This window comes from Sparus aurata, chromosome 18 (assembly GCF_900880675.1).
Source record: "Sparus aurata chromosome 18, fSpaAur1.1, whole genome shotgun sequence".
Classification (NCBI taxonomy): Eukaryota; Metazoa; Chordata; class Actinopteri; order Spariformes; family Sparidae; genus Sparus; species Sparus aurata.
Genome location: NC_044204.1, coordinates 34,359,835 through 34,386,701, shown reverse-complemented (window position 1 = coordinate 34,386,701; position 26,867 = coordinate 34,359,835). Strand labels below are relative to the sequence as shown.

Below are 26,867 nucleotides of genomic sequence, written 5' to 3'. Positions count from 1 at the left end.
GAAGAGAAAGGCTCGGCAACACAAACACACCTAATAACAGGGGCACTCAGAGGCTCTTCTGCCATGATGTTGGAAAAATATTCTACTTGAGTGCCCACGCTGCTCTTGCTCTTATACCCCCCTCCAACACCACCCAATCCATCCAGTGCACTCTCCCTGCCCCGTTCTCTCTCTCCATTTCCTGTGTCACTGCTTCCCCATCTTCTCTTCCTCCCTTTCCCCTCCGACACCCCTTCTTCATTTTCTCTCCTTCCCACGTCACTCTCCGAGGTCTCTCTCTCTCTCTCTCTCTCTCCGTGTCTCTATTTGGACTTTTCTCTCGGTAAGGACGCTTTGAACCCACATCGTATGTGGGTGAGCGACCCCTAAAAGCAAAGGGCTCCTCTTGCCACAGGTGAATCACTTTGCTTCGCTTTTATCTGGCTGCCACCGAGTCCCACGAAGTCAGACGTTTGTGCATGAGCGGGAGCAGAGGGTCTCAGATGTCCGTGTTGTGTAGCCAAACAGCCATGAATAATGAAACAGAGGTGAGATATATAAGAGGTAGACTCAAAGAGGAGACATTCAAGACACTTTCCAACAGGTTTTTCAAACAGGAATAGCTCATTGAAATAGTTAGCGGGCATTTCATAAAGATACATTGAGTATTTCTAAATAACCTGATCGTAAAACTACTATGAACATCCGTCAGAATGCGTGATGAAACGTCTCCCTGCAGCTCAGGGACACACATCACTTTACTTCTGCCACAGAGAGAATTCCAATGTGGCCTATTTATGAATCCCATCCAAAATTCATTCACTCCCAAAAAATTCTGACTCATCCCATCAACTGTCTGACACTTCCCCGAGTTAAAAAAATAAAAAAAAAGATCCCGAGTTCCAGCGAGCTTCCAAACAGTAATACTTGCCTGCGATATTATGGGAGACATCCCAAGGTCTTCCAGAGCGGCTCTCCAGGGTTGCCTAGCTACCAGGCAATTGCATGTCTCACAGCTCCCACTCTTTTTCTTGTGTCTTGTTCAACATGAACTGAATGTTTGCATGTCTACAGAGAGAGAGGCTGGCTGCCAAACGCAACAAAGGAAGGCACATCAACACATGTTAATCATGCTCAATAAAAAAAAAAAAAAAAAACATAGTTCCGATCATACAAAGGGGGTCTTTCACTAAATAATTAAAGGCTGACTGCGATTGATGAAGTCAGAATAATGTCAGTGCAGCCTTTAATAAAGTCTCATTTTCATATCATGTAACTGAGGGGCTCAGCTGCACATGTCGGGGAGGCGTGATTGTATCGGATAGACACGATTATTTTTAATATCGAGCCGTCATTGTGTCGTCTGTCTGTCTGTCTATCTATCTATCTGTCTATCTATCTATCTATCTATCTATCTATCTATCCAACTGTGAGTACTCTGGTGGCCAAAACCCTAACGATTAAATAATAAATCACATTAAATAATTGATACTTTGGCCTGTGCAAGCGTGCAGAAAAGAGATAAAATGAAGTACAAACTCAACCCGACTTTAAAAGTTAGGCAGCACAAGTTTTATAACAGCATGTTTAAATAAATAAAATGTCAGTCATTGTATACAAAATGTCTTATTCAAACATGACATAATCAATATCATTTCTTAAATAAGATATCAACAAGTCGACTCTCAGGTTTCTGCCGCTGTTCTCAACAAGAAGGCTCAAAAAAAACCTTTCCAGCATCAAATGGCCGACAGAGTTAGAAACCAGCTGGTGAAAATAAAGACACATATTTCCATCAGGAGCGACAAATGAGTGAGTGAGAACTGGACTTTCATTCATGATGTGGATAGCATGTTAGCTCATAATGTTACTCGGGTTTTACAACAGAATCAAGAAGCAACACATGCTGACAACATGTCCCCACAAACAGCACCGGCAGAAGAACTGCATGACTCGGTAGCCATGAAGGTGAAGTGGAACTGTGTGATCTGACAAGGAGTCGGAGTGATCAATGGACCTCAGCATGGCTCAGATTACAGGAGCTAGATTTCAAAATCTGCTTTAATCATCCACATAAGGAGAAACTCAGAAAGACCTTCAGTTGGCAGAGCTGCGCCCCACGTAAAGAGGTTGTGTCCTCACCGCAGCGTCCCGGAGTTCGAATCCGTCCTGCGGCTCCTTCATGCATGTCATAACTTCTTTCTTTCCCCCGTTTCTGTCGACCCTTCAATATTTACAACGAAAAAAGGCTCTAAAAAGCCCCAAAAAGGTCATTTAAAAAGAAGAAAACATGCATACACGCAAGATTTGGAAACACTTGAGCATCACACACTACAAGATACTATTAAACTGATTAATATCCTGGTGTCTTGTGCCAGAGGGAGCGACGCACCACCTCACATCAGTATGATCACATGACCTCACGGGGAAGCAGATGTAAACACAGCGGGGGCGGGGCAATAACTCTGTTATACTGTGATGTGAGACAAAACAAAAGCAGTGTTTGTGGAGATGTGGACAACAAGGGTTCTCTATTCTTCAGCGAGAACTGGAGATGAGATTCTCAAAGGTTCAGTTTTCTGTCAGCAGTGGTGTGCTAGCTAACGTCAGCCTCAAGGACCGGACTGTGTACAGCTGACTGGAGGCGCTGGTCCTGGATGTCCCTCTCGTTGGCTGCTGTGGTCCTGCTTGGAAAGCACTGATGTGATCATCTAGATTTTAATCCTAAATGTTAAACATCTTTTAAAATGATCATGGCCGACCTAGTGAGTTTGTTTGAGTTTAACTCTGGATCTGTAAAGTTATTACATTACCAGGTAATCTGCACTGAATGTCCGACCCTGATCCCAGACCGTAAACAGTTTATTATGATTCATATGTATGTTGTATTGTTAGGCAGCGGATTCCAGTGGCTGTAGTCATTATTATGGCTGCAAAGCAGGGAGGATATAAAGGCCAAGCAGTGAGCATATGACAAATGTCCTGTAAACTTGTCACTGCAACGTTGATTTGTCACAGGAACGTTGATATATGTTGTTTCTGAAGTCTATTCAGTTGTTTGGCTGTGAGGATGTCATACCCAGACCAGACTTCTCCTCAGATTATGCAGATGGGGCGAGGCGGGATTAAATGGCTGGAAACTCCTGTTTTATGAGCACAGCATCTGAAAACAGCATGTTAATGAATGCAGAGAGAGAGAGAGAGAGAGATGAAAGTGCCCCAGAGAGAGACGAGACAGAGACAAACACCCGCTGTGACAGCAGTGCAGCGAGAGATTACACAACTCTGACCCTCATGTCATCAACATCATCATATCATTAACCTGCAATATGACAATCCAAACCACTTCACTGACAGCAACACTTGCGGTGCTGACTGTGCAGGTCCTGTAAGGTCCACAGGAACTGTCCATTCAGCACCACAACACCACCACACCAGGCGGAAGACCAACAATGAAAATTAAATCATACTTACATTTTTTCAATTTGAATTCTTCCTGCATTTAACAGCGAGATCCTCCAGATTTAGTTCAGTTCTTTAATCCAAAATGGTGTCATGAGACAAAAGACTCTCTGATACTACACATGCTGGGATGGCGAGCGCTGATGAGCAGGTATTTTAATATGTGAGCTGCCATTAGCAGGTGCTTCAGAATCTCAGCCCATCTCTTATCAGTGCATGTTTTAATCTCCTCCTGCAGCCGTACAGTACGCAGCGCTCTTGGGTTCGGGCTTCAAGTGACACAACAGATAGAGGTTCAAAAAATACCCTCTTAAAGTTTTTCCTCTAATACACCTTATCAACGGGGCTGCTGCTGTAAAACCTTCCAGCCTCTTCTAGGGGAATCTGAGAATCTTGCCAGCGTTTTTCCCATGAAAATCATCCTGTTCCTCTCTGATCGGTTTGGAGCGAAGGTCAGCCATGACAGAATGTAACTCTGTGACACCAGCATCCTTTTTTTTCCCCACTTCAAAATTGTTGTTTCGGAACAAACACTTCAAGTTGTGCAGAAAATACAAGTAACATAAAGGCAGTGACTCAGCTGCACAGGGACGGGAGGCTCTCATCACCAGCACGTTGCATCGTTCCCCCTCTGAGAGCAGGTGAGAGCGAGGAGAAGGGCCAGCTGTGGAGGACGAGCTCAACAGCTGGCGGAAAAGGGACAGCCACATTGTGAAAACTTGCCGTAGCATTTGATAATCTATTTCCAGAGAATCAAAAGATGAAGGTAGGCTTGTGACAGTCTTGGTTTATATCACCAAGTACTTCAGCATCACGACTCAAAGCTTTTGTTCATTTTTTTTTTTCAACACATCCCTGGACGCTGTGTCAGCCGAGGGTTTGCCTCAGTGGTGTGCACAAGGCGTGGCCCAATTGTTGAAAAACGTGTGCTGAAGTGCCCTTTTGGGAGCCAAACGCGCGCTAAAGTGCCCTCTTAGTTGGCAAAACACATTAAACTGCCCCCTTGGCTTGTTAAAACATAATAAACTGCCCTCTTGGGTGGCAAAAACGCATGCTTAAGTGCCCTTTTGGGAGCCAAAACGCGCGCTAAAGTGCCCTCTTGGTTGGCAAAACACACTAAACTGCCCCCTTGGCTGGTTAAAACATAATAAACTGCCCTCTTGGGTGGCAAAAACGCATGCTTAAGTGCCCTCTTGGGAGCCGAAACACGTGCTAAAGTGCCCTCTTGGGAGCCAAAACACATGCTAAAGTGCCCTTCTTTTTGCCCCTGCCCTTCAAAAAGACTGTGCACGCCACTAGTTTGCCTGCTTTAGTTTCTGGTAAAGACTCAGCCCCTTGCTGTGCAGAATATCCGTTAAGCCCGCTGTGATCAACAGCAGATTGTACTGGCTCTAATTGTTGACCTAGTAGTAAACTCCTTGAGTATGAATGTTAAATTATTTGGGTAAAAACTATTTACAAAAGCACAGCATGCTGACAGAACGAGGCGTTCTTTTCACACTGTGTTCAAATCGATGAACCGATTAACACATTAAAGAACAAAGCAGGTATTTTTAATCATGGAATAATGGGAATGTGTTTTGAGTTTTGACTACATTTGTATTTTAATCAGTGGATTCTGCTTTTTAAGCACACGGAGCAAAAATGGCAACTGTGTCATAACTGTTGGATTGGAGTGATTACAAGACTAAAATAAGTTAATCCCCAGAGAATCATGATATCACTTTAATTTAAAGCCAATCTGAGATTAATTAATGTTTATTTTTACTATCGAGAAATGTGAAGATAAATTTTTAGTTTGAACGGGGCCTATTCCCACATGTGATTTCTTTAAATAGATTATTTTGTCAAGTTAAGTCAATTTAGTTCATATCGCCTTGAATCTCAATCACATCGCTTCAGTGGGTTTTTACAGTCTGTACAGTGAATCGCATCCTCTGTGCTTAGACCCTCGATTCGAGGAGGGAGAATCAGAAAGACTACCCAGGAAAAGAAACGTGTAGCAGGAAAAAATGTCCAAAACCAAAAGATATTTAATTTACAGAGAGCAGAGAAACAGAGAAAAGTATAAACTCCTCACATTTCTGAATCCGGAGCTGGAGAAGGTTTATAATTTCTCTTCAAAAATGACATTTTGAATATTGTCAGAACAGAATAATGTATCAAAGAGTGAATGGTTGTTTCTCCTGGGGTTGTAAATGTGCATGTTTCATGGCATTGCAGTTATTCAGTATTTAGGAAACATCACCTCCATGAATGAGTTGTATGTTTTATTTTATTTAATTGTTAAGGTAAAAAACTGCTGGATGTTTACAGCAAACAACTGTGCAAACAACAAATGCTTTAAAGAGTATTTCATTATTAACGATGAGCGAACCATTAACTGAAGTTCAGTTAATTATAAACTTACCATTTATTAACGATGGCGTTGTGAAGTGTTGCCTATATCTGATGTTCGCAGTGGAAATTAAACGAGTGACGTCATAATCAGTGAGCGGCCGATGAGCCTGTGTTGTCAGCGGATACAACAGTAAAGAGACAAAACATCTAATCAGGCTCTAAAGACAAAATCAATGTGTTATTTCAAAATGACACATGTTCATCATACTGATTCAGTAACCTTTGTTACTGGCTTGAATATTTCACTATTGTTCTCTTTCTCTCTCTCTCTCTCTCTCAAAACAGACGGAGGAATAAATGAAACACACTTTGGATTCATCACAGTCAACAGCTGAACTGTGAAACCTTCTTACAGGCTGAAAATCTGCAACACAGACACATTATAAACCTGTGAGACCTCATAAAACACTCGCCTGAGGATCTCTGCTCCCTGCTCTGCCTTCCTCTTCTTTTTTTTCCTCTCATTTTGTACCCGGTTGCTTCCGAATTCACCCTTTAATCAAAGGAAGAAGATACACGCAAGTCAAATTGCTTGAGATCACGCTACAGTATTTTCAGTGAGAGATAATTTGCGCTAAATGCGACTATTATGCTGAAAAACCCCGGAGGAGTCCTGGCTGCCAAGAGTTTAATGCTATCTTCTAATTTCTTTGGTCATTTTGTCATGTTTTGGTTTCAAGGTAATTTAAAGTTGAGTGTGTTTGTGCTCCTTCTCTCTGGGGGGTTTAATGTCCTCTTTGATAATGCACGGAGACAATTTGAAAGATTTGTGCAGCAAATAAAGTCGCTGCTATTTGAAACTGATTGCCGTTGGTTTCCTGCTTCGAGACTCAAAGATTTATCGCCACCGTTTTTAAAAACCTTCTGCTCAAAACCCCCCCGCAGTATTCGATTTGTTCCCTAGATCTGCCTCGCCGTTTGCAGATCATGTGACACAAATTGCCATCGCTGTGATGGGCAGTCTCAAATTGCATGCTGGCAGTCACTCCTCACCTTTATTCTGTGGCAGGCTAAGTGGCCTTTTCAGTTCGAGTAAACATTTCCAAAGAGACAGCCAATCATCTGAATGAATAGTCCGAGGCAGCAAAGGCCAATCAAGCGCTCTGGACACCCTCATTTGATCGCACGGCTCTTAGATGACTTTCACTTGCTCCGTTGTCCAACATACGAATCAGTGACAGACAGACGCATCGGACTAAATTGTAAGTGTTTATAACTAATATTCTTGCTGCCCTGCAGTCTTGCAGCACTGCTGGAAGGGGCTCACAGAGTTATTGATCAATAACAACGACTTGACAAATTGACCAGCAGCTGAGAATTGTAGGCTTTCAAATGGACTCTCCAAACTGTACAAACTTTACACAACTGGGGATTTAAAATATCCTCCATCTGCAGGAAGAACAACAACTGAAACGACACCTTTTATAGTTCAGACTCACTCACAGCTGGAACAGCTTTGATTCTGGGGTTCATCACGGCCAAGTCCAACTGGAATTCAATAGCATTTTTTGGCACCGATGATTTAGGATTTGTTCAGGAAGTAGGACATTAATCATTTCTAGTGACTTTACTCCATGACGGCGTCTAAGTCCCGACCTGTTTAACCTTTTATCTCACTAATGTAAAAGAAATACTCGTAACATTTAGAAATTCATTATTTGTGATTAAAATAATGGCTGTTGGTGATGTGTATTCAGGATCCCCACAAATGTGTGATTTTACTGCTTTCATGGGAGCTTAGATTCTACTTTATGGAAGCTCAGCTCCCACGTAACTCAAACTCTGGTGTTAGCTGCCAAAGAAGAGAAGCAAAAAAGTTCCTGTTCATGAAGGATTACTATGGTGTCTTTCTTCACAGCAGACAGAAAAGCTAGTTAGTAGCTTAGCCAGGCTAAAGTAGATTAAAGCTCGAGGTCTTCCAGCTACGGTTCTGTGCATCCAGAAAGTTAACATGCAGTTGTGCAGCAACGACAGCCAGCGCTCTGTCGCGATATCATCCAGCATCACACACATATTTTGTTCCACCCAAATATTAAAATCAAGTCAGCGCCAATCACGTCTCAGAGCAGGAGGTCACACAGAGCCCGGCAGCAGCAGGCTGCTTCACAACAGCCCACATTAGCTAAACTTACAATCATGAACACACGTCTTGTCCTGCACATTAGCTTGTTAAAGGAGCAACCAGACAAACATTCACAGTGGAGAAGTGCGCTAGTACTACAGTTTGAAAGCTGGTTAGCTAATAAGCGCCTCAGCTGCAGCACCCTAAACATCACTGACGGACCTGTGCATGTCACCTCGGTGCAGTTAGATGCTTGTGTGGTCCTTACTCTTGAATACCGCTAACTACACTTGTTCTCCTGATGACATGTTGGGTGTTGGCTTCTGTCGGTTCCTGTCGGTGCACAGGCTGAAAAACTGACATTTCTGAGAAGAAGCTCTCTGAAAAAGAAATTCAAAAGTATGTCGGACCAATTCGTTGCTTTCCTGCATAACTATAATGTTCCGAACAAGTGATTTCTGTGTGCAGTCAGGCTGTTTCTATGTGTTTGTTTACCTGCTGAGTATTGTAATTTCTTGCTTTGTCTTTGTTTGCAATCCTGTCTCCCAGAAATGATGTGTATATAGTGCTAATTTGTTTCCCCAATTATGTGGGGACAAATGTAGCGGCTGCCTGGATTGTCTTCACAGGCGAGATTTGATTCGTGTGAGGGAAACACTGCGTTCTTGTCATGGAGTCACAGACAGGTGATCAGCGCTGTAAACTTCATGAAATCCGGACGAAGATCTTCATCTAACCAAACAAGAAAAGTGTGGAGATTGTATTGTGTGAGCAGATGCTGAAAGCAGTAACACACATTGTCAGTAAATATTTAAACAGCGCATTAACATTTACACATTACATTGAAAACAAGGGTTTTGGGAAGCATTTTGTTTCCTTCTCATTCAACGTATTTGCTGTTGTTGCAAATCAACAAGCATGTAAACATAATTTCCTGCAGGCAAGGTTGTTAATTAAAGAAAAACTCCACGCAAATCCGAGAGTGTGAAAGGTGTGCAAGATGTTTCGGTGACACTCTGAAACCAACTGACAGAGCAGCCGTCGTGTAACACAGGTCTCTGTTTTAATTAGCTACCCAATCTTAATCACCCGTGGAGAGGAGTGACGGCAGCGCAGCATCAAAACAACATTTTGCATTATGATGCATCTCTACAGGGCGCGCGTGCTGAAAACTTCCAGATCTATTATTAATGCTTTGTTACAGTTCACTGAAAATGGTCAGCCATGTAAGTGCTGAGTGCAAAAATGTTTAAGCAATCGTCTGTATTGAAGAACCTGCAGCACGCCCACAAAATCCACATGCATGATTCAAGTTCGATCTTCCAAATTGGAGGCATAGGCAGCACCCAGAGCCGCTATTACCACTGACACTGAAATTAATCTGAGTTTCTATTTGCTGCCAAAGTGATTTACCGGGACAGACTATTTGCTCTGACTTGCACATTAAATCAGATCTATTTTCCACCTTTTGTCGAGTCCACGGAGAGCACACACAGAAGACACACATCACGGGTGTGAGTGGTTTTGAAAGGTACATCAAAAGAGTGTATTTAAATCGCTAAAACATAACAATGAGGTGTCTGATTCTCACGTGGCTTTGAAGTGAAATGTCTTGATGTTCCATCATAGTTTTCTCTTGTAATACAAAATATCTGCGCATGGTGACAGACTTGGAAATTAGAATATGTGGCATGACTTTTGTAAAGGTGGGATTTTATCAAAGCATTCCTTTTTGGTAATTTTTCAGAAAATGGTACCTGAGCACACTGGTACACTTTATCAGTAGCAGGTTGAAGACACACATGTACGAGCAAATTCGTGATCATAACCAAAAGCCCCATGTGGAGTGTTCAGTAGGATTTAAATTACTTTTTACGAATTACATCATATTAGAATTTTTAATTAAGCACTTGATATAAAATCCTTTTTTTTCCAGAAAAAAAAGGATATATAAATATTTATTAACTGATCATCTTCCATCTGTAAATGTACACAATGGAAATGAAATTTGAATGATTAATCAATCAAACAGATCTTGAAGGAGAAGAAAAATGGTTTGGTGGTGAAGATAATATCATTCAGTCATTATAAGCTCATGAATTGGTAATGAGCCAGGCTAGTTTTCAGCTGAAGATTTTCTCACTTCCAATAAACCCGTGAAACGACCTTGGTCACATTCTCAAGATAATTATCTCCCAAAATCAATGGTGGGGCCTTTGACAAATGTGATCATCAAGACGACTCAGCACGCTCCAGCACCACTTCCTATTTCAATCAAATCTTCTAAAGTCTTAATACAAGTAGTCAGTGTGTTGTGCTATTTAGCTTTTACAGGAATTCTGCTGCCGAAGTCTCAACAAGATGCTGATGAAAGTGATAAAACACACAAGGTGCACAAGAAATTGTTATTATTGCAGTGAGAAAAGTTTGTAGAAAAAGGTCTCAAACATGTAAAGTGATTTTACCTCAAGTTAAAAAACTGACAGATAATTTAATTGGATGACATTCTAGTAAAATTAATCTAATTAAGTCATAGACATTAAACATGCTAAGTGCCGATGCTAACAACAGTGACAGCACGGTGGAAAGTGTTTCTGTCTCTGATCACATGTTAGAGGTAAAGATCGCCCACGCTCGACGCCTACTGCGCTCTGAATAGTTCACTTTCAACAGTAACGTCTTTCCTCATTACTATAAAAACTCTGAATGTTGAATTAAATTAATTAAAAACTCTACTTTTCTCACCCGACAGAAGGCTAGTGTGTCAGAACTAAAAAGGCATTTCTTTGGCGTGAAGGTGTTTCTGCTAACATTCAGCTGCTCAATGGTTCGTTCCATCTCGCCTCCTTCACTGCAGTCAGGACAAAACGCCGCTGTTGTTCGAATCGCCTTCCCCCTCGAGTGGTTGCCAGTTTGTTGTAGCTAACGTTGTTGATGCTAGCCAGCTAATGTTGACATTACTAACACTAGCTAGTTATTAGTCATTTTTATACTGGGCAGCAAGCCACCAATTTGGCCGTCCTTTTTGCGGCTAGGCCTGGGGATTTAGACAGAAGGCTGTATATTGGGGGTCTATTTTGGTCTGCCAATTTGACGCCTTCGAGGGTACACTTATTTCCACCTCCATTGCTATGTAAATCCGAGCCGTCAATGTGTCGTCAGTTGCGTGAGATGGGTGGAGGTGTCGATGACGTTCACTGTTGTGCGACCCACAGCCGGGGAGTTTTAAAACCAGGAAACAGCTGATCACAGCACTCAGTCCATCATTTCATCCGCGGACGTCAAGATGAACAACTGGACAGCCGCTGAGATCCAGGAGATGCTAGCGTCTCCTCAGTCTCTGTAGCTGTCTTCGTTGTCCGCTTGTTTTTGTAGCGGCATGCTACTAACGGTCGCTACTTTCAAATTAAAAGCCCCTCGCTAAGAACCAAACTCCATTGGGGTGCAATTTAAAGCTCTTATTTTGAAGACAAATTCGACCTGTTTCCTGTTAGCTGTCTGGTGACTGAGGCAGCTAACGGAGGGGGCGAGGCGCCACACACGACGAGGCGGCGGCCATTCATGATTCTGCTGCATCCTGTCGGCCTTGAGCGAGCAGCTGCATAGCAATTTTTTTTTTTTGGCCTTTTATGGCTTTATTGAAAGTACAGCTGAAGATATAAGAGGAAACAGGGGGAGAGAGAGGGGGAGTGACATGCAGCAAAAGGACCCGGGCCGGGAGTCGAACGCAGGTCTGCTGCAGAGCCTCGGCACATGGGGCACCCGATCTACCAACTGAGCTAAACAGAACCCCTGCATAGCAAATTTGACTGACACTGGAATCACGGGGCTAAATATTCTTCTGACATAAATGCTGTACATCACTGTTCACGCCCAACTTCGTGCTTAAAGTCAAATCACTTGTTTATGCCTACCCCAGTGGAGTCTTTTTTAAAAAGAAGGAATATATGCAATATAGATTGCAGCCTTTACCTTGTTGCAAACGTGCTGCCTTTTCTATCTAAAAGAGACTAATGTTAGGCAGTACGAAGGAGGTTTCATTAAAAGCTGCTCAGTGGAGTTTTTTTTTAGGCAAAATGGCTCGACTCCCCGGGTGTAAATGTACCGAGATCTTCTGTGAGACAGACATAAACAAAATAATCATTCTGGACTCCGCAAAATGTTACAAGTTCTGTACTCTGTCTTTCAAAAATGATCCGTCTATATAAAAATGATATCAATATGACCTTTAAGGCTTTGATATGTTGCAAGAAAGTAAAACTAAGATGGGTTTGTTAACCCTAAGACAGAATGTGTTATGTGGGTGCTGCAACAGCATCACAAATGTGAGCCTAATAATGTTTCTTCTTCTGCTTGACCCAAAAAAAAAAAAGAAGTGTTCATCTCTGTTCCTGTTCGGCCCGAACGCGGCGAGTCAGAGGGTTCAGCCGCTGCTATGATTGTGCAGCCGTGCCATGATATCACTCAGAAAAGTTGCTGTGCTCCTCTATAAAGTGCAGTCGAAACGGTGAAAGATGAAAACTGTCTAGCAACTAAACCTAAATCATGTGTGACACATTGAAACCAAACAACGTGTTGAACAGGTAGCTCTAATTTACCAGCCGCTGTACACAGCATGAGCTTCAACATCACACTGAAAAGCTTCTGGTTTCCTTCCCGTGTTTTAAATCATTAATTGTGTTATATATGCGCTACTTTTAGACAGAAAATAAACATTTGTAACCACTATATCAAAGCCCTGGCCATTTTAAAGGACAACATTAGCTACCTCAGTGTAGCTGTGCTTTTTACATAGTCACATCACCATCATGGTTGTAATGGCAGCACAGACGGCCCTCAGAGGTGCAGTATTGTTGCTGTAATCTGCAGTACTCAGCATGTGACGGAGCCCGCACACTAAAAGGTTTACATTCTGGGCTTAATCATCCCTAATGATTTCCAGTGTTTTCCTTTGAGACAACGAGCATGTAAACACAAACAAGAAAATGTATATCACCCGAATCACCAGTGAATTCTTCACCCGGCTTTCTCTTCTACACCTGCATGTTGATCTGGTGGACAATTCCCATTTCTCAAGTGCAATTACCCCCACTAGGGTAAAGGTAATCTCCGGCAGGAAACGAGCACCATGGAGAAATGCCATGCTGGTGAAAACTGGGGTGGAAAAAGAGAGTTGATAAGCTGAACGCAGGTAGGAAATACAAATCTCCAGGTGCATGAACTGATAAATGTAAGGCAGACCTTCTTCTGCGATCCTTCTGCTCTGGACGTCTCCACCATGAATTTGCCTCCTTCTTCACTCACAAAACTCACCTCACCTATATATCATGTATTGGTTCTGTATAGTTTCCTTAAAACCAGTTAAATTAACATGATACACTTTGATCCCATCAGCTATAAAACCTTTGAAGGAATAGTGCAAAATCTGAAATCCTCCTGGATGGTCTACCAACACATTTAACTTCATTTTGTGCCTCATCGACTGGAACATACAAAAATGACATGTGGAGTTCCCCAAGGCTCCGTGCTTGAGCCTCTTCTGTTCACAATCTTCCAGCTCCAGCCAGCTCGAGTTATAAAAATCTAATAAATGATTTGTCACAATTATGCAGACGACACTCGGATCTATATAATGATTTATATAATCATATCACCAGGCGACTGTGGTCCCATACAGCAATAAAGAATTTGAGATACCAAATGAACAAATCTTTTTTGGAGCCAAAAATTTTAATAGCGATGACATCAGAACATTATCACATTAAGAATATATCGATTATCGATCGGTTTGTGTCAGCAGGACTTTCAAAGTCTTGTTCATGTGTTAATCTTCAGTCAGCTCGACTACTTTAAATCTCTCTCCACCTGCTTGTAAAACTAATCGCTCTGTTTTGTTTTGCGTTTTTTCTTGATGATTAAACTATTTATTAATCTCTTGTTTTTAATAATAGATTCCTCCAGTTCACTGAACTCCTTGTCATATTTTATTTTATTTATTACTTGTGTATTTCTGTGTCTACATGTTACTTTATGGCGTAGTATGTGTGAAGGCAAGCTCCTCCAACAAACTGACCCTGCTGGGATTAATAAAGTTGAGTCTGAATCTTAAACAGTCGAGCCAAGTTCTCACTACGACCGGGAGGATGAATCTCATCACTCCAGTTTTCAGATGACACTAACTTCATGTTCGCCTAATAATTAACTCTGAATGATTTCTGCTGTGTAACTAAAAGGTTGAGAGGCCAAAATACATGTTGGTTCTGTTCTGAACTGTCCGGACGTCTCAGACTGTCGGGTGCAGCTCTGCTTGCTGCCGCCAGACTTAAACAAAGCTAAACATGTAGACGCAGCATTCAGTTCTTCACACACCACATTTCTGGAAAAATCTGAATTCCAGATGGTTATGCTGTCGCTGCGTTTAACTAAATTAAAAGTGTGACTACTCATGAGCATCTTGTGTTTTGCTGTAGCTGCATTTGAACTATTTTAATCCTTTAATTTTATTCTTTCAAATCCCATTTAAATGTGTCATTTGTGTCGCCCCTTTAACTGTACGTCTAAATGCCTCTTGTGTCGTTTTTGAAGCCACTTTGTTGGAAGGTGCTACATAAACTTGCCTTGCTGTTCCCTGAAGCTGTAATTTCAATTATTGACATTGAATTATTATCTTGATTCTGTATTCACACAAGAACAATCACATCATATACAGCCCCTCAGTGGGCTTTACAATCGGCGAATCACATCCTCGTCTTTAGTCCCTTCGATCCGAGTGGAATTCAGGTGTTCTACGTACAAGAAAGGAGGCGAGCTGGTCTGTGAGGCTTCCAGGTCTGTTCTGAGCACCGAGGCCGACAGTAACAGCAGTCGCCTCTAAAACAAATGAATTTTATAACTCCTTTTATTGGCAGCACTTTTATTTTTATTGTTTTGTTACCGAAGTATCTTTACAGCTTGAGAAAATGCGATCAACCGTCCAATCCAATTACTGTCATCATTATGATATATTAAAGGCAATTCTGTGTGCTTGGCTTATTACAGTGGATTCTAAGGGTCATTTGCTGCTTAATTGACTTGCCAAAGAACAGGAAACCACATAGCCCAAGGATTTTCTGGCTGTTTACGTTTCCCCTGTGGCGGTCTTTTCTGTTGATCATGGCAGCAGGTGCATATCGCAGGATTACTTTCAGGTGATATGGATTGCCTTGGGAAGGCAGGGGAAGAAATGGGCTTTGAGAGAGCGACGAGTAACTGTGCAGTTTAGCCAACACGGGAGTGAGAGAGCTGCGAGGAGTGCTTTGCTTAGCAGGGTCAAGTAGAAAATGCTGAAGTCGCTCAGTGACAGTCGGAAATAATTTACTGCGAGTGGCAAAGTTGTTGTAGTACGTGATGGGATTTTGAGAGAATGCAATCGGTCTGCAGGAAATTACAAAGGTTGGTATGGCTACTCTTGCAAGATTTAAGGACAACTTAAATTAACCATGATTCAACCTCAGGGTAATGAATTCTGGCCAGTAATAGTGTTTGTAGCAATAAAGATTTTGAAGTTGACAAGGCTGCATATTGGACGGTGACTTAACAGGATTTAAAAGTCGGCCGCGTTTTGGAGGATATCTGGCAAAAAAGCAGCAGTTTATGAAAAGAAAAAAACACAGCATGTCGAAGTTTCCGTGTGACGCTGCTGCAGTGCACATGAGGACCGAGTCTCAAAATATTGACTATTATCAGTTGAATAATTCAATCCTCAGTTTAAGTGTTGCGTAATGCCTCTTAGGATATCCGAACGGTATCTGATGCTGGGTTTTTTTCGTGGGGGAGAAATTAATTATAAAGAGGATGAGATATCAACCAGTGGGACGCTTCACACAAACTCTGGGGTCCTACAGAAGCCTAATCACATCACTTAAAACTACTTCAGATAAGATTTTTAATGAACTTCTGAGAATCACTTCAGAAAGCCCTACTGGCTTCGTGTTATGATGTTCAGTGTAGTATCAGTGATGGCTCGGTGATGTGGAGGACGGGGGAATACTGTCAAGGGCACGAGAATGAATTATCAGACGAGAAAACATGATCATGCAAAATAAACAAGAGCGTATTACCTTTTTTCAATTAGCGCATGACTTAGTCACTTCCCTATATTTCTACTCCGGCACTCTGCGGTGTATTTTCTGACTTCAGACCAAACGTGAAGAAAATATTTATGTTGCGTTACTCGCGAAATAACCAAAACCACCTCAGTATGAACTCAAAACGAAGAGATTTCTCTGTGATCTGACAGCAATAAATGGATCGGAAGGACGCCAAAATAACACAATCACAAGGCTTGAATTCATCCTCCAGACGACAAGCAAACAACTTTTGAATTCAATGAATTTGCATCTAATCGCGTCTAATCGTTTACTTTGTATGTAATCTAGTCGCGGGAATAATTAACGTCACGTTTTGGTCTGAACACGGCGTCACAGGGTCGACAGTGGAATACATAAAGCTTCAGCTGCAGATACAGTTCGAGCCCCAGCACTTGAGGAATAGAATGATTCAGTTTAAAGAAAAAAGCATTTCACTTGAGTGCAGAAAGAAAAATCAAAGATGGGGAAACTGCCCCTCATCATGCAGCGTTGATGCAGCTGAGGGTTCGCGTTTGTTTCCCCTCTGGGAGCAGCTCTCACATCCTCCGACAGGCCAAGATCCACTCAGCACACCGAGCTGCGGGGAGTGATCTTATCTGAGACTATAAGGCTTGTAAAATGCACTGAATTGGGATACTGTCCTGCCAAAATGAAAGGGTTGGGAAAAAAAAATTGAATTCCACCTTGAATCCTGTGTAATGTTACTGAAATATTTGGATATTGCTTTGAAAAAAATAATAAAAATAACAAGTGCTGCATTGCTAATCCTTATGCAAAACACGGCGGAGGGAGAATTCAAAAGGAATGGTTTGAATAATAAATGCCCACAGCTGGAGAAAAAAAAAAAAATGTAGAAAAAATGAGGGAGAGGACTGCATCAGCAGATCTGGGACAAACAAGTAGGACAGGGGGGCTTGGCACAGGCTGCAAAATTTGACTAGTCACCCTGTTTTCCTACAGGCTATGTGAGCAACTGGAAAACAAAGAACTCAGCACTTGACTTGTACCGCCGAAGCCCCCCCAGACTAATTTGCACTCTGCTTACTGCATCATATTCATGTGCTCTCTCTCTCTACCCCAGGAGCCCCACCACCACCACCCCCACCACCACTTCCTGTGTCTTTACCTCCCTCTCTCTGGCTTCCATTCCTTCAGAGGCAGCTGAGAGTCAGCTTACACTAGCCCTGTCCCAGTTGTCGCAGATAAATGTGTTTGTACCTCATAAATCTATGCCTGCTTGTCGCCTTTGTTCACCAGTGGGGAAGCAGAAGTGACGTTTTTTTTTTGCTGTTGCCCCCACCGCCGCTCCTCTCCCACACAATGCAAGGGGACGTGCAGAACGCCTGCAAATCCGAAGCTATGTGCTGCATGGAACAGCTTTGGACATAAAACAAGAGGGAGCGGGATTAAAACGCCGCCATGTAGAGCAGATCTGCCGCGATCAATGAGTGATGTTTGTTATTTTTAGAAACACTATGAGGAATGCAAAGTGAGGTGCCAGCAGGGGTTCAAATGTGTTCATGGTGATGTTTAATTGGCTTGAAGGTTTACTCGTGTCTATGTTATTGTTTTATCTCCATATGGAAGTCCATTGGACAACATAAGGGCTGCCGTCTCCATTTCCTTGCCATTACTTTTTCAGACGGTAATTTGAGGAAGTGTTCGGTGTTTTACAAAGCAGCCAGTGTCATTATAGATACAGCATATGTGGCGCCGGGCGTGCCTTGTTATCTTCTGTGTATCGCTGTGATCAGCGTCTCGTCCAGTTTCCACAACACTCGTCGGCGTTTTAACAAGACGAGCGCGACGACATTTATGCAGCTGAGGTTCAAAGTTTACTTGTGACTTTGGAGGAAACAGCCTCACTGATGGAGCGTCTGATCATCATCAGCAGACAGACTTCACCCAGTTTAGATGTTCAAATAAATGTTTGCACTGAATAGAAAATATGTATGAATTCTGCATTAAAATGACTGGAACAGTGAGTCCTTTATCATATATGTTGATGAACTGTGCGCTTACATTATCACACATGTGTTCAAACACAGAGAAATCCACATGTTGACCTGCAGTGTCATTTTAGGTTCATTCTGTGTGTGTTTTATGCGTTTTCTGGGTTTTGTGTTGTCTTTTACCTTTTTCCCAGTGTTTTGTTTTCCCTCCAGTTTTCTTTACCTCCACACCTGCAGTGCATCTCCCTCATTAGGCCTCCCCTCTTCAGCCCGCCTCACTCCACCTGCATCTCATCCCCTTGTTAGTTTGGTTTGTATTTAAGTCCAGTCATCTGTTCAGCTTTTGTGGTCTGCTGTTGTATTTTGTATTTAATTTGAAAAGCACTATCATTAAAGCTCGCTTTGTGTTCCCTCCCTGCCGGCTTGTCTGTCTTGTGTTTCGGTTTCTTTCTGTGTATTCCGACACTTCTGCGATGAGGAAATCAGCGAATGAAACTCAAGAATAAAACTTTAAAACATTACGTCATGTGTGAACACTTCCGTCTGAGTCAGCCTGTCGGGATGCTGCAGCAGTCTGGTTGATAAACAGGAGTGTAGATGAATCAACTTTTTATTCCCTAACATTAGAATGTAATCACTGAATTTAGCAGAATCCAATTAGAGTCGGAGTGTTTATTCCTCCAGATGTTCTGACTCAGCACTGGACTCTCTGGGCGTCTCTGAGCAGCTGCAGTGGCTCCACCCAGCCGTCCCAGAACAAAACTCAACATAAGTCTTTTGTAAAAGTTAATATTGTACATTAAATCCAACATTGGAAAGATGTACCGAAAAGGTTACACCTACACCTACAATTTCATAATATCTTAATTTGGTGTCATAGCCAGTCTGATAACATTAGTAAACATGATACTTATGTGTATGTATGTAAGTTTTGGGGGTGTTACATCAGAAACCAAAGAATCTGACGGATTAAAATGTTGAACAAGATCAAAAGTCAAGAGATCGCCACAGTTAATGCAATTCATCCTGTTCGGAGTGTGACTGTTTCACGGAAAATCATCCAGTGGCTGTTAAGGTTTTTCACTGAGAGCCACCTGTGTGAAACTGACTGGAGAAAAAGTCATTACAATTGTTTGTCTGGAGACAATGAATGCCTGTACCAACCATCCTGCCAATCCACCCAATAGCTGTTGAGATATTTCAGTCTAATGTTGTTACCAGACCTGGAGCCACATTGTCAGCATGAATATATACAGTAGGCCGACCGTTTATGCAGTACAGATATGTAAATTGTCTGCTTCCATGTGACTGACAGATGGGCACTTTTTGTGGGAAGTGAACTACTTAACTACATTGTGCACTCTGACTTTGACATGTTTGTCAGTGTTCAGAATGAGTGCAGAAGAAGAGAGGCAAGCAGGAAATAACAGGAATAGTTTTCTAGCAAATGATGCCAGTCAGACTCGTAGAGTGACTCGCCACTTGCACGCAGTGGAGACACGGACAGTAGACACTTTATATAAATTATATAGATAGTGAGAGTGTAAATGAAGGATGCTGCGAGGCATTCAATCCCTGGGTTGCCTGACATAGACTTTTTTTTGTTGGAAACGCCATGTGCTTACGACCGCTGCATTTAGTGTGTACTCATGTCCTCAAAGTGCTTCACAAGAATCTTCTCTCCACTGAGTCCTAAACTAACCAATATCTGGCTCCACTAGCACTCAATCAAATACTTTAAACAAATTCACAGATAATTGTCCAATGAATGGTTCAATTTGATGATTTTCATTAAAATCATCATTTTGCCCCTCTGCTCTGGGCCACACTCAGCTAATAGTCATTAGATGGGCGTCATTAATTATGTCTTTCCTGCCAGACTGAAAACCATTTGCAGCTGGTGGGTTTCATGCCAGTGGACCATGTTTCTAAAGAGCTGCTAAGTCTTTCTTCACTCTGATGAAAATTGCTGGAGTAATGGAAAGGTTCATGATAGTCCAAACTCTTGATCCAATGAAATCGCTTCTTTGTCTTATAATCACTTTGGTACTTTCTGTTCTCCGTCTGCAAAAGGCTAAAGGAGCTTAAAGACAAAGCCACCCAGCCGCCGGTTGAATAAGACAAAATAACTGTCCTACATTATTATTTTAAATCAGCCTTGAGTCTGATTCCCCTTCAGTTTCCATATGGACCGTGAGTGTCCAGCCAAAGAGAACAAGTATAAATCTGCAGTCATATACAGCCTGGATATGCAAAATATTTTAAGTTACCTACGTGCAACGTCTTGAGCAAGCAGCTGTTTAAATTGGCAATCTCCCCTTTTATGAAACATATCAAATGGATGCAGCAGCTACTATCTGCTAATCACAGGCTGGATAAAAAACTGCTCCAAGAAAATTAAACAGATGTCTTTATGATGAATGAGTACAACGCTGTTATCATCTCTACGGTGACCTTTACAGACGTGGGTTAGAGGAAGATCCCCTATTAAAATTAATAAAATGATTGAGATAAACAGCGGCCACCTGTGCTGTTCATATTGGGTTCTTCCCAAAGAATCAAGAGCAGCCGTAAGAGAAAAACCTGATTTATCAAACAGTAGTCAATGAAATCATTTCATTTCACAACGGCTTGCTTCAAATATCAAATGTCAAATATTTTGCGTGTAAGTAAGTGCTGGATTACCCCCGTCGCTACAAACTGCGCAAAAATGACACATTTAAATTGTGTGCAGTAAAAAACAGCAAAGTCCAATTTTGCATGCATCCAAATACCACCATTTTGAAAGTCTAGTCTAGAGAGGCTAGGCTAGCTGAATAGTCTCTAAAATAAACCAGAGGTGATTTGGATCAGTTAGCCACATGCTACTGGAGTAGCCTCCCAGAATAACTTTTGTTGTGTTGGTGATTCATAAAAAAGTTTCCAATCGATCGCGTCAGCCTGCAGTCGGGACCAGAGGCTGCAGTGTAATCCTTCAGGGCAACTTCTACTGTCAAGGTTACATTCAGTAAAAATGCTCGTCTTTGCCACTCAGTCTGGGGTTGTTCTTGTTTGTGTCTGACAACATTCTGGAAAAGCTTCCAACTGAAAATAGATTGTTTTGTTAAATAAGAAGATGCTCTTTCTAACCAGAAACAAGAAAACGTCTTGTTCGAGGAGAAGTCTAACTCTGAAATCAGCCAAAACGTGTAAATACTTTAATAAAATACTGGAATTCGCCTTTAACATCACGATTGCACAAATGTTCAGAAGTGAGAAAGCCACCATGGAGTTTTGGACAAGCTCCAATTTTAACATCCATCTCGCCATTTAATTTCCCCTGAGATGACGTTATGGTTAAAAAACATGATCCTGTTTCACAGCGGCTGAAAGAATTTCATCTGTTTTGTTTCATCATGTTTCAGCTCTTCACATTTTCAAACCCAAGATTTCTGATGACTGCACTTTAAATATTCTAGATGTCTTGTGAGACATTTTGTCTGAGGTCTCTCTGAATCTCGCCCTGATATATCCCATGTGTATGTATCCGATATATCACGAATACAATGTTATTGTAACACAGATCTTTGGATGGGAACAAGCTGGACAAGCACACTGAGGTTTAAGAGTTTGAAAGAGCAAACATCCTCCGAATTATAGATGCCCACGACGTTTATGGTTGCAAGAAGACATTTAAATTATTCAGATCTATTCAGCCTTGTTTTGACTTGCTTCTCAACTGTAAAGAGCTGGAAAAATTGAATTCTTTCTGTTTGTTTGTTGTAGAGGGCTTGTTCTCATTTGTTCATTTTCACTAACAGGGTTCAGACATGGAGCATTTGTTTTGGAGATGGAGTGCTTCATAGGCAGCGGATTATGTTGACAACTTTGCTCAGCAACGTTGGTGTATTATTCAAATCTGGTAAATATTAAATGGCATCTCACCACTTAACTTTGAAGACTGAGCTTTCGTTTCCGTCCACAAGCTTATTAGAAGTGAGGGACTGCACTCAAGTTTGGGCTTTTTGTTTTCACTGAGCTGGTGGTTACTCTTGTTTTGATTCCTCACTCTCTCAAGAGAAAGAGAGACATGAAGACGAACACGAGGGAAAGTCATAGGAGTTATGGAACAGCATATTAAACTTTATCAAGTCAGAAGGTGAAATTGATTGATTTCTTATTGTGAGGTCACTGGTTCAAGTCCAGAGACCTGACTGTAAAACTTTGGCCAGTCAGGCTCATTGGTTCCACATGACAGTCAGTACGTTTACATGCACAGCTTAGTCGGATTACAGCCATAGCTCGACTGTGCTGCTCAATCAGACAACTGCAATTGTCCGAGTATACATGCTGGTGAGAAATTCGAATTATTGTCCAGAGCATGTCATCCCCCGCTACGCTAGGTGGCGCTGTACGCATTTCAACTAGTGGTAACAGAAACACCTCTGGCTGACCTCTTTACGTCACCAGCAACAACAAACTGCCTCGGCATTCCAGAAAGATGGCGTCCGAAGAGCGAGACGAAGCTACATCTTTGTACATTTCGTATATTGTGTACATGATAATTACACAAACTAGATGCACAATGGCGCTCTTTCTTGCGGTTATTATGGAGGAAAGCCGCCGCCACCGTCCTTCTACTTCTGGCTCACGGCCCGGTGAAAGAAATCTCGCGCCTGCGCAGAACGCAAAATCCGATCCGATCTGATGGAACGTATACATGCAGGAGTAATGTGACTATCAATCGAATAATCTGGGTGCTTTAATCCGACTATGAGAAATCCGATCTGGTCCGATTTCAGTCAGACTAAGGTGTATACATGCATCTTAGAAATCCGATCATAGTCGGACTAACACAGTAATTTGGTTTTCTTGAGTGTCGTGTAAACGCACTGAGTGATTGCAGACTGTAGTGAGAGCAGCTCCCAGGTATCCGTTTGTTAAACTGGGCAGTGTTAACAAAAAAAGAAAGCGCAGCAGAAAGTTTATCCTCATGTGTCATGTTTTACTCTCCACTTCCCGCCTTTCTCTGTGTCTTTGTCCTTTTTGTTGGATTTTGGGAATCATTAACCTTATTGGGACGTTTTGTATTTCCACCAGTCTGCCTCAGAGTGTTTTGTGCTCGGGTCCTTTTCTGAGGCGAGGCTGAAGTTACTAGATGCTACTAAAAACGTGGGACTTGTGCTACAATCTAACAGGAGGAATCCGCATTAGGTCCCCTTTCAACACGGTATGTGGATTTTTTCCGTGTCACACTGTATGGAGTACATTTAGTTGGCTGAGATCCATTAACACACGGTTTCTGTTCCTACCATCTCCGGGTCAAGCTCAAGCAAGATGCTTCATCCTGCCGTTCCCATTGTGCGACCCCAATAGCAGCTACTATTAAATCCTCCATGTCTGATGAATGTCTGTGTCTTTCAAATCCAACAACACCTCCCTTCTGTATATAAAGGTTCATCCAACCCCGGTGTCTCTCCTGGTTATCTCTCTTTCCCCAAACCACTTTTATGCTTTCTGTCCTCCTTCTCTCTCATTACAGGGACCACAGGGGGGCGGGCGATAAACCCATGAAGCCTCAGCAGAGTGTTACCCCACTCTTCAGTGCGTCTTACCCCCTGGGCTCGCTGCTACAATACAACCAGGCATCTTCATTGATCTGCGTTGGGTTAGGGTTACTGTGAGTGCCGCATTGAGAAATCCATTTTAAAAGTCCTGCTTTGGATTTGAGTTCACTCTTCTGTCCACGGTCTGCTGGTTGAAATCTGTTTGAAAGTTTTTGCGATATCTTCCTCATCGATGTGGTTCTGGTTAACCAGCATCGCAGCTCGAAGTCTTGTTCACCCACCCTGACTTCCTGTCTTTGTGGCTATATATCATTACACTACAGAATCTGCAGAAACAGCTGGTGATGTTGTTTATTTAAGAAGACAGTCTGATGGAGGTTAAACGTATCTATAAATGTCTCATGTAGTAATCTCTTCACTAAAGCACAGTTTCACACACTGAAATATGAATGCTGCTAAGATACAAGAAGTGGCTTAACCGCAGGCTTAAACAGGAAAGACGTGTATTTTCCTTCTCGTCTGACATGCTACATGCAGCACAGGTATATTCACGATCAGCGTGTTTAAGCAGAGAGCAATTTACCCTGGAAACTCTCGAAACTTAAATTAAACTTCGAGGGAGGGGGGGGGATTTGTTTTTTTAAATTTATTACTGTCATTACACGACCAGCAGCGCGCTACGATAAGACTTGATTGAGTGACCGAGAAACGCTGATAACAGGAGAATTAGGTGGCTTCATTCTGTATCTCTCGCCATGCAAATCAATGATACCCAGCTGTGAGACACAACAACCCCATAACAAAGAGAAGCAGCTAAATAGAAGACGTTCCCTGTGTAGTATTTCACCGGCAGCACGGCAAACGAGCTCTGGCACCGACGCTCTCACTGTTGCTTTGCATTGCAGATGTAATTGCGCCCTTAAAAACATAATGATTCAAGCAGGAAGAGTAGGTGTATGCATATTGTTGGAGGTCTGAGGATAAGTGGAATACAATTAGGCATTTGAGTAGAGTGGTACAAAGCGGAACAGCCAGTGCCTTATCTGTGTGATAACATGCAGGAATGTCTTGATAAATATAAATTTTTTGAACACACGGCCTCACCTTACAAACCTGATGCAACCGTGAGGGGTTTTAAATACAGATCTCTCTTTTTTCTGACAACGAGAGCGATACTTTCATCTCTCTTTAAAGGATAATGAAGCTATTTGAAACAGGTTGCAGTTTGGCACAGAAGTAAGCCTGGAGTCGTTGTGTTTGGTCATTCTGCTGCATCTGCTGCAGTTCGTGAAAATCTTTCCAAGCGAACAGCTGAAAGTCTATCAAGCCAGCAGCCGACAATCTGACAGTTATATTCGAGTGTGGTGTGAGATTGGAGAAGTTAGAAGTATTAAATACTCACTTTATGTGAATTTGGACTCAAATGCCTCAATAAATGTTGGCGATGTACGTGTCAAACCGAGGAGAGGTTGTAACTTTACGTTTGTAACGTTAAATGTTGTAATGATGTTTTTAGTGTTTGGACAACACAGCTGCAGTCACTGGTTTACCTCCAGCACCATCTCCTCCACTTGTTGATATGACAGTCAGGTCATGAATATGAAATGTGAACGTGACGTCTCAACAAGTTGGGAATGAGACTCAAAAACGTTCTTACAAAATGGACCTTTTACCTCAGAAGTGTGTTTTAGCCGAAAGATCTCAAAACCAAGTGGGCTGCAAAACGCTAACTCTGATCCCTGCTGTCTAAGTCCTGCACGGGTCTGTTCTGGGCCGGGACCCATCTTCAAACCAATGGACACAGCTGAAAAGGTACTGATTTCCTCAAGCCAAATCCCTGAAACCCAAAACTAGCTTAAAAAAACCCAACTGTGACATGAAGTAGTTCAGTAAAGACGGACAAACACACAGAAAGAGTCTTTCTTTTCCTTTCACGGTTTAATATCACCTGGCTTTCCCCTCTGGATGACTGGAAGTCTCCTGTAGTCTGACCTGTTTAGTGCCTCCTATACCAGACCTGGCAGGTTTGGGGCGTGTTAGTCAGGGTTAGAGGGGTGGAGATTGCTCAGCCATGTGTGGAAACTGACATTTTGCAAAGCCGTATTTAAAGCCGTTTGCAGCTGCTTGTTGTTGCCGTCACCTGCTGGCTGCTGTGGCTGCAGTGATGTGATGGGTTGTCAGCGGTCGCTCAGTTTATAACGGCAGACTGATTGACCGCAGAGGAGGTGGTGCATGAAAATCCAGCTCCTGTCGCACTGAGATATTAATGAAATTCTGACCTGGAATCCCTTTAATCTGGACAAATTTAAAAATTATGGAACACCGGTATCCTGAGCTGGCGGGACAGCACCGGTAACTTCACATGTTTTATTCAAGAAGTCACTCAAAAGGCTGAATGACGTAAATATTTTCCAGAATGTACAAATGAGTGTTTATTTTGCAGTTTTTCCACTATGTTTGTTCCTTTAATGTGATATACAAGCTTATTATGGTGCTGACAAAATGCCTAATTTTCCTCTTCACTGATTTAAAATGCTTGTATCTAATGAACGTAATGAATCTGTCTAACAAATTAGCCATAATTTCTTCTTTTTCCTCTATACACAAGGATAATGTGAGACAAAAGCAATAGTACAATCTATGGAGAAACATGTTGAATGTCTTTTCGATTGAAGTTACATTTGACTTCAACTTAACATAACGTCGTTAAAAACTTGCAGATGCTGCTCGAAACATAGAGGAACAGTTTATGTGATATCCAGGATTCAAGTCAAACGGACCAGAAACAGTCAAACATCTCAAAGAAAGAAAAACACTATTAAGTCAGAACAGTTTTTGGGGTGTTACAGTTTTTGTCAGAGCGAACAGCCGGGTTATAATACGATTAGCCACGTTTGGTTACAATAACTCTTTTCTCCCCTTGGAAGATTCATTACTTGGTTCCCCTCACATTAAAATGGAGAAGAATCCAATTCTAACAATAAGATTTCCAATTTTCTTCTCTCTAATAAGTCTATCTTCAGATTGACAGAGCAACAATTTTAGCAGCATAGTCTCCAAACTATAATTATTATCCAGGCCTGTTAAAAACACCCGCGTATCTCGAGATTGTGTATGCCTGTATAACTTAAAGCGTTTTCTGTTTTACAATTGTCTTTTCTTCCTGTAACTATTTCTGTTTTGTTTTACAGCTACGATAAAAAACAGTGTAAAAATGCCGATGGGCATGTCGAGGGCCAATTTAAACTGTGAACGCAGCTTATTACGACCCATATTTATCTTTCTGGATAGGCAGCAGCCTCTTGTGGCCGTATTAATTATTACAGCAGCAAAGGAG

General features: G+C 42.0%; 1 long non-coding RNA gene across 2 annotated transcripts in view; it reads right to left on the bottom strand.

Annotated features, from left to right (window-relative positions):
• LOC115569036 (uncharacterized) overlaps nt 1-26,867 on the bottom strand; it is an 88,735-nt gene that overhangs the window by 29,628 nt on the left and 32,240 nt on the right. Inside the window, exon 4 of one of the 2 annotated variants that reach the window (XR_003981478.1) lies at nt 2,130-2,203. The exons of the other annotated variant lie outside the window; for it this stretch is intronic. This is a non-coding gene — a long non-coding RNA (uncharacterized LOC115569036). Of the gene's footprint in view, nt 1-2,129; nt 2,204-26,867 lie in introns of those variants that run through there. 2 annotated transcript variants of the gene reach the window in all.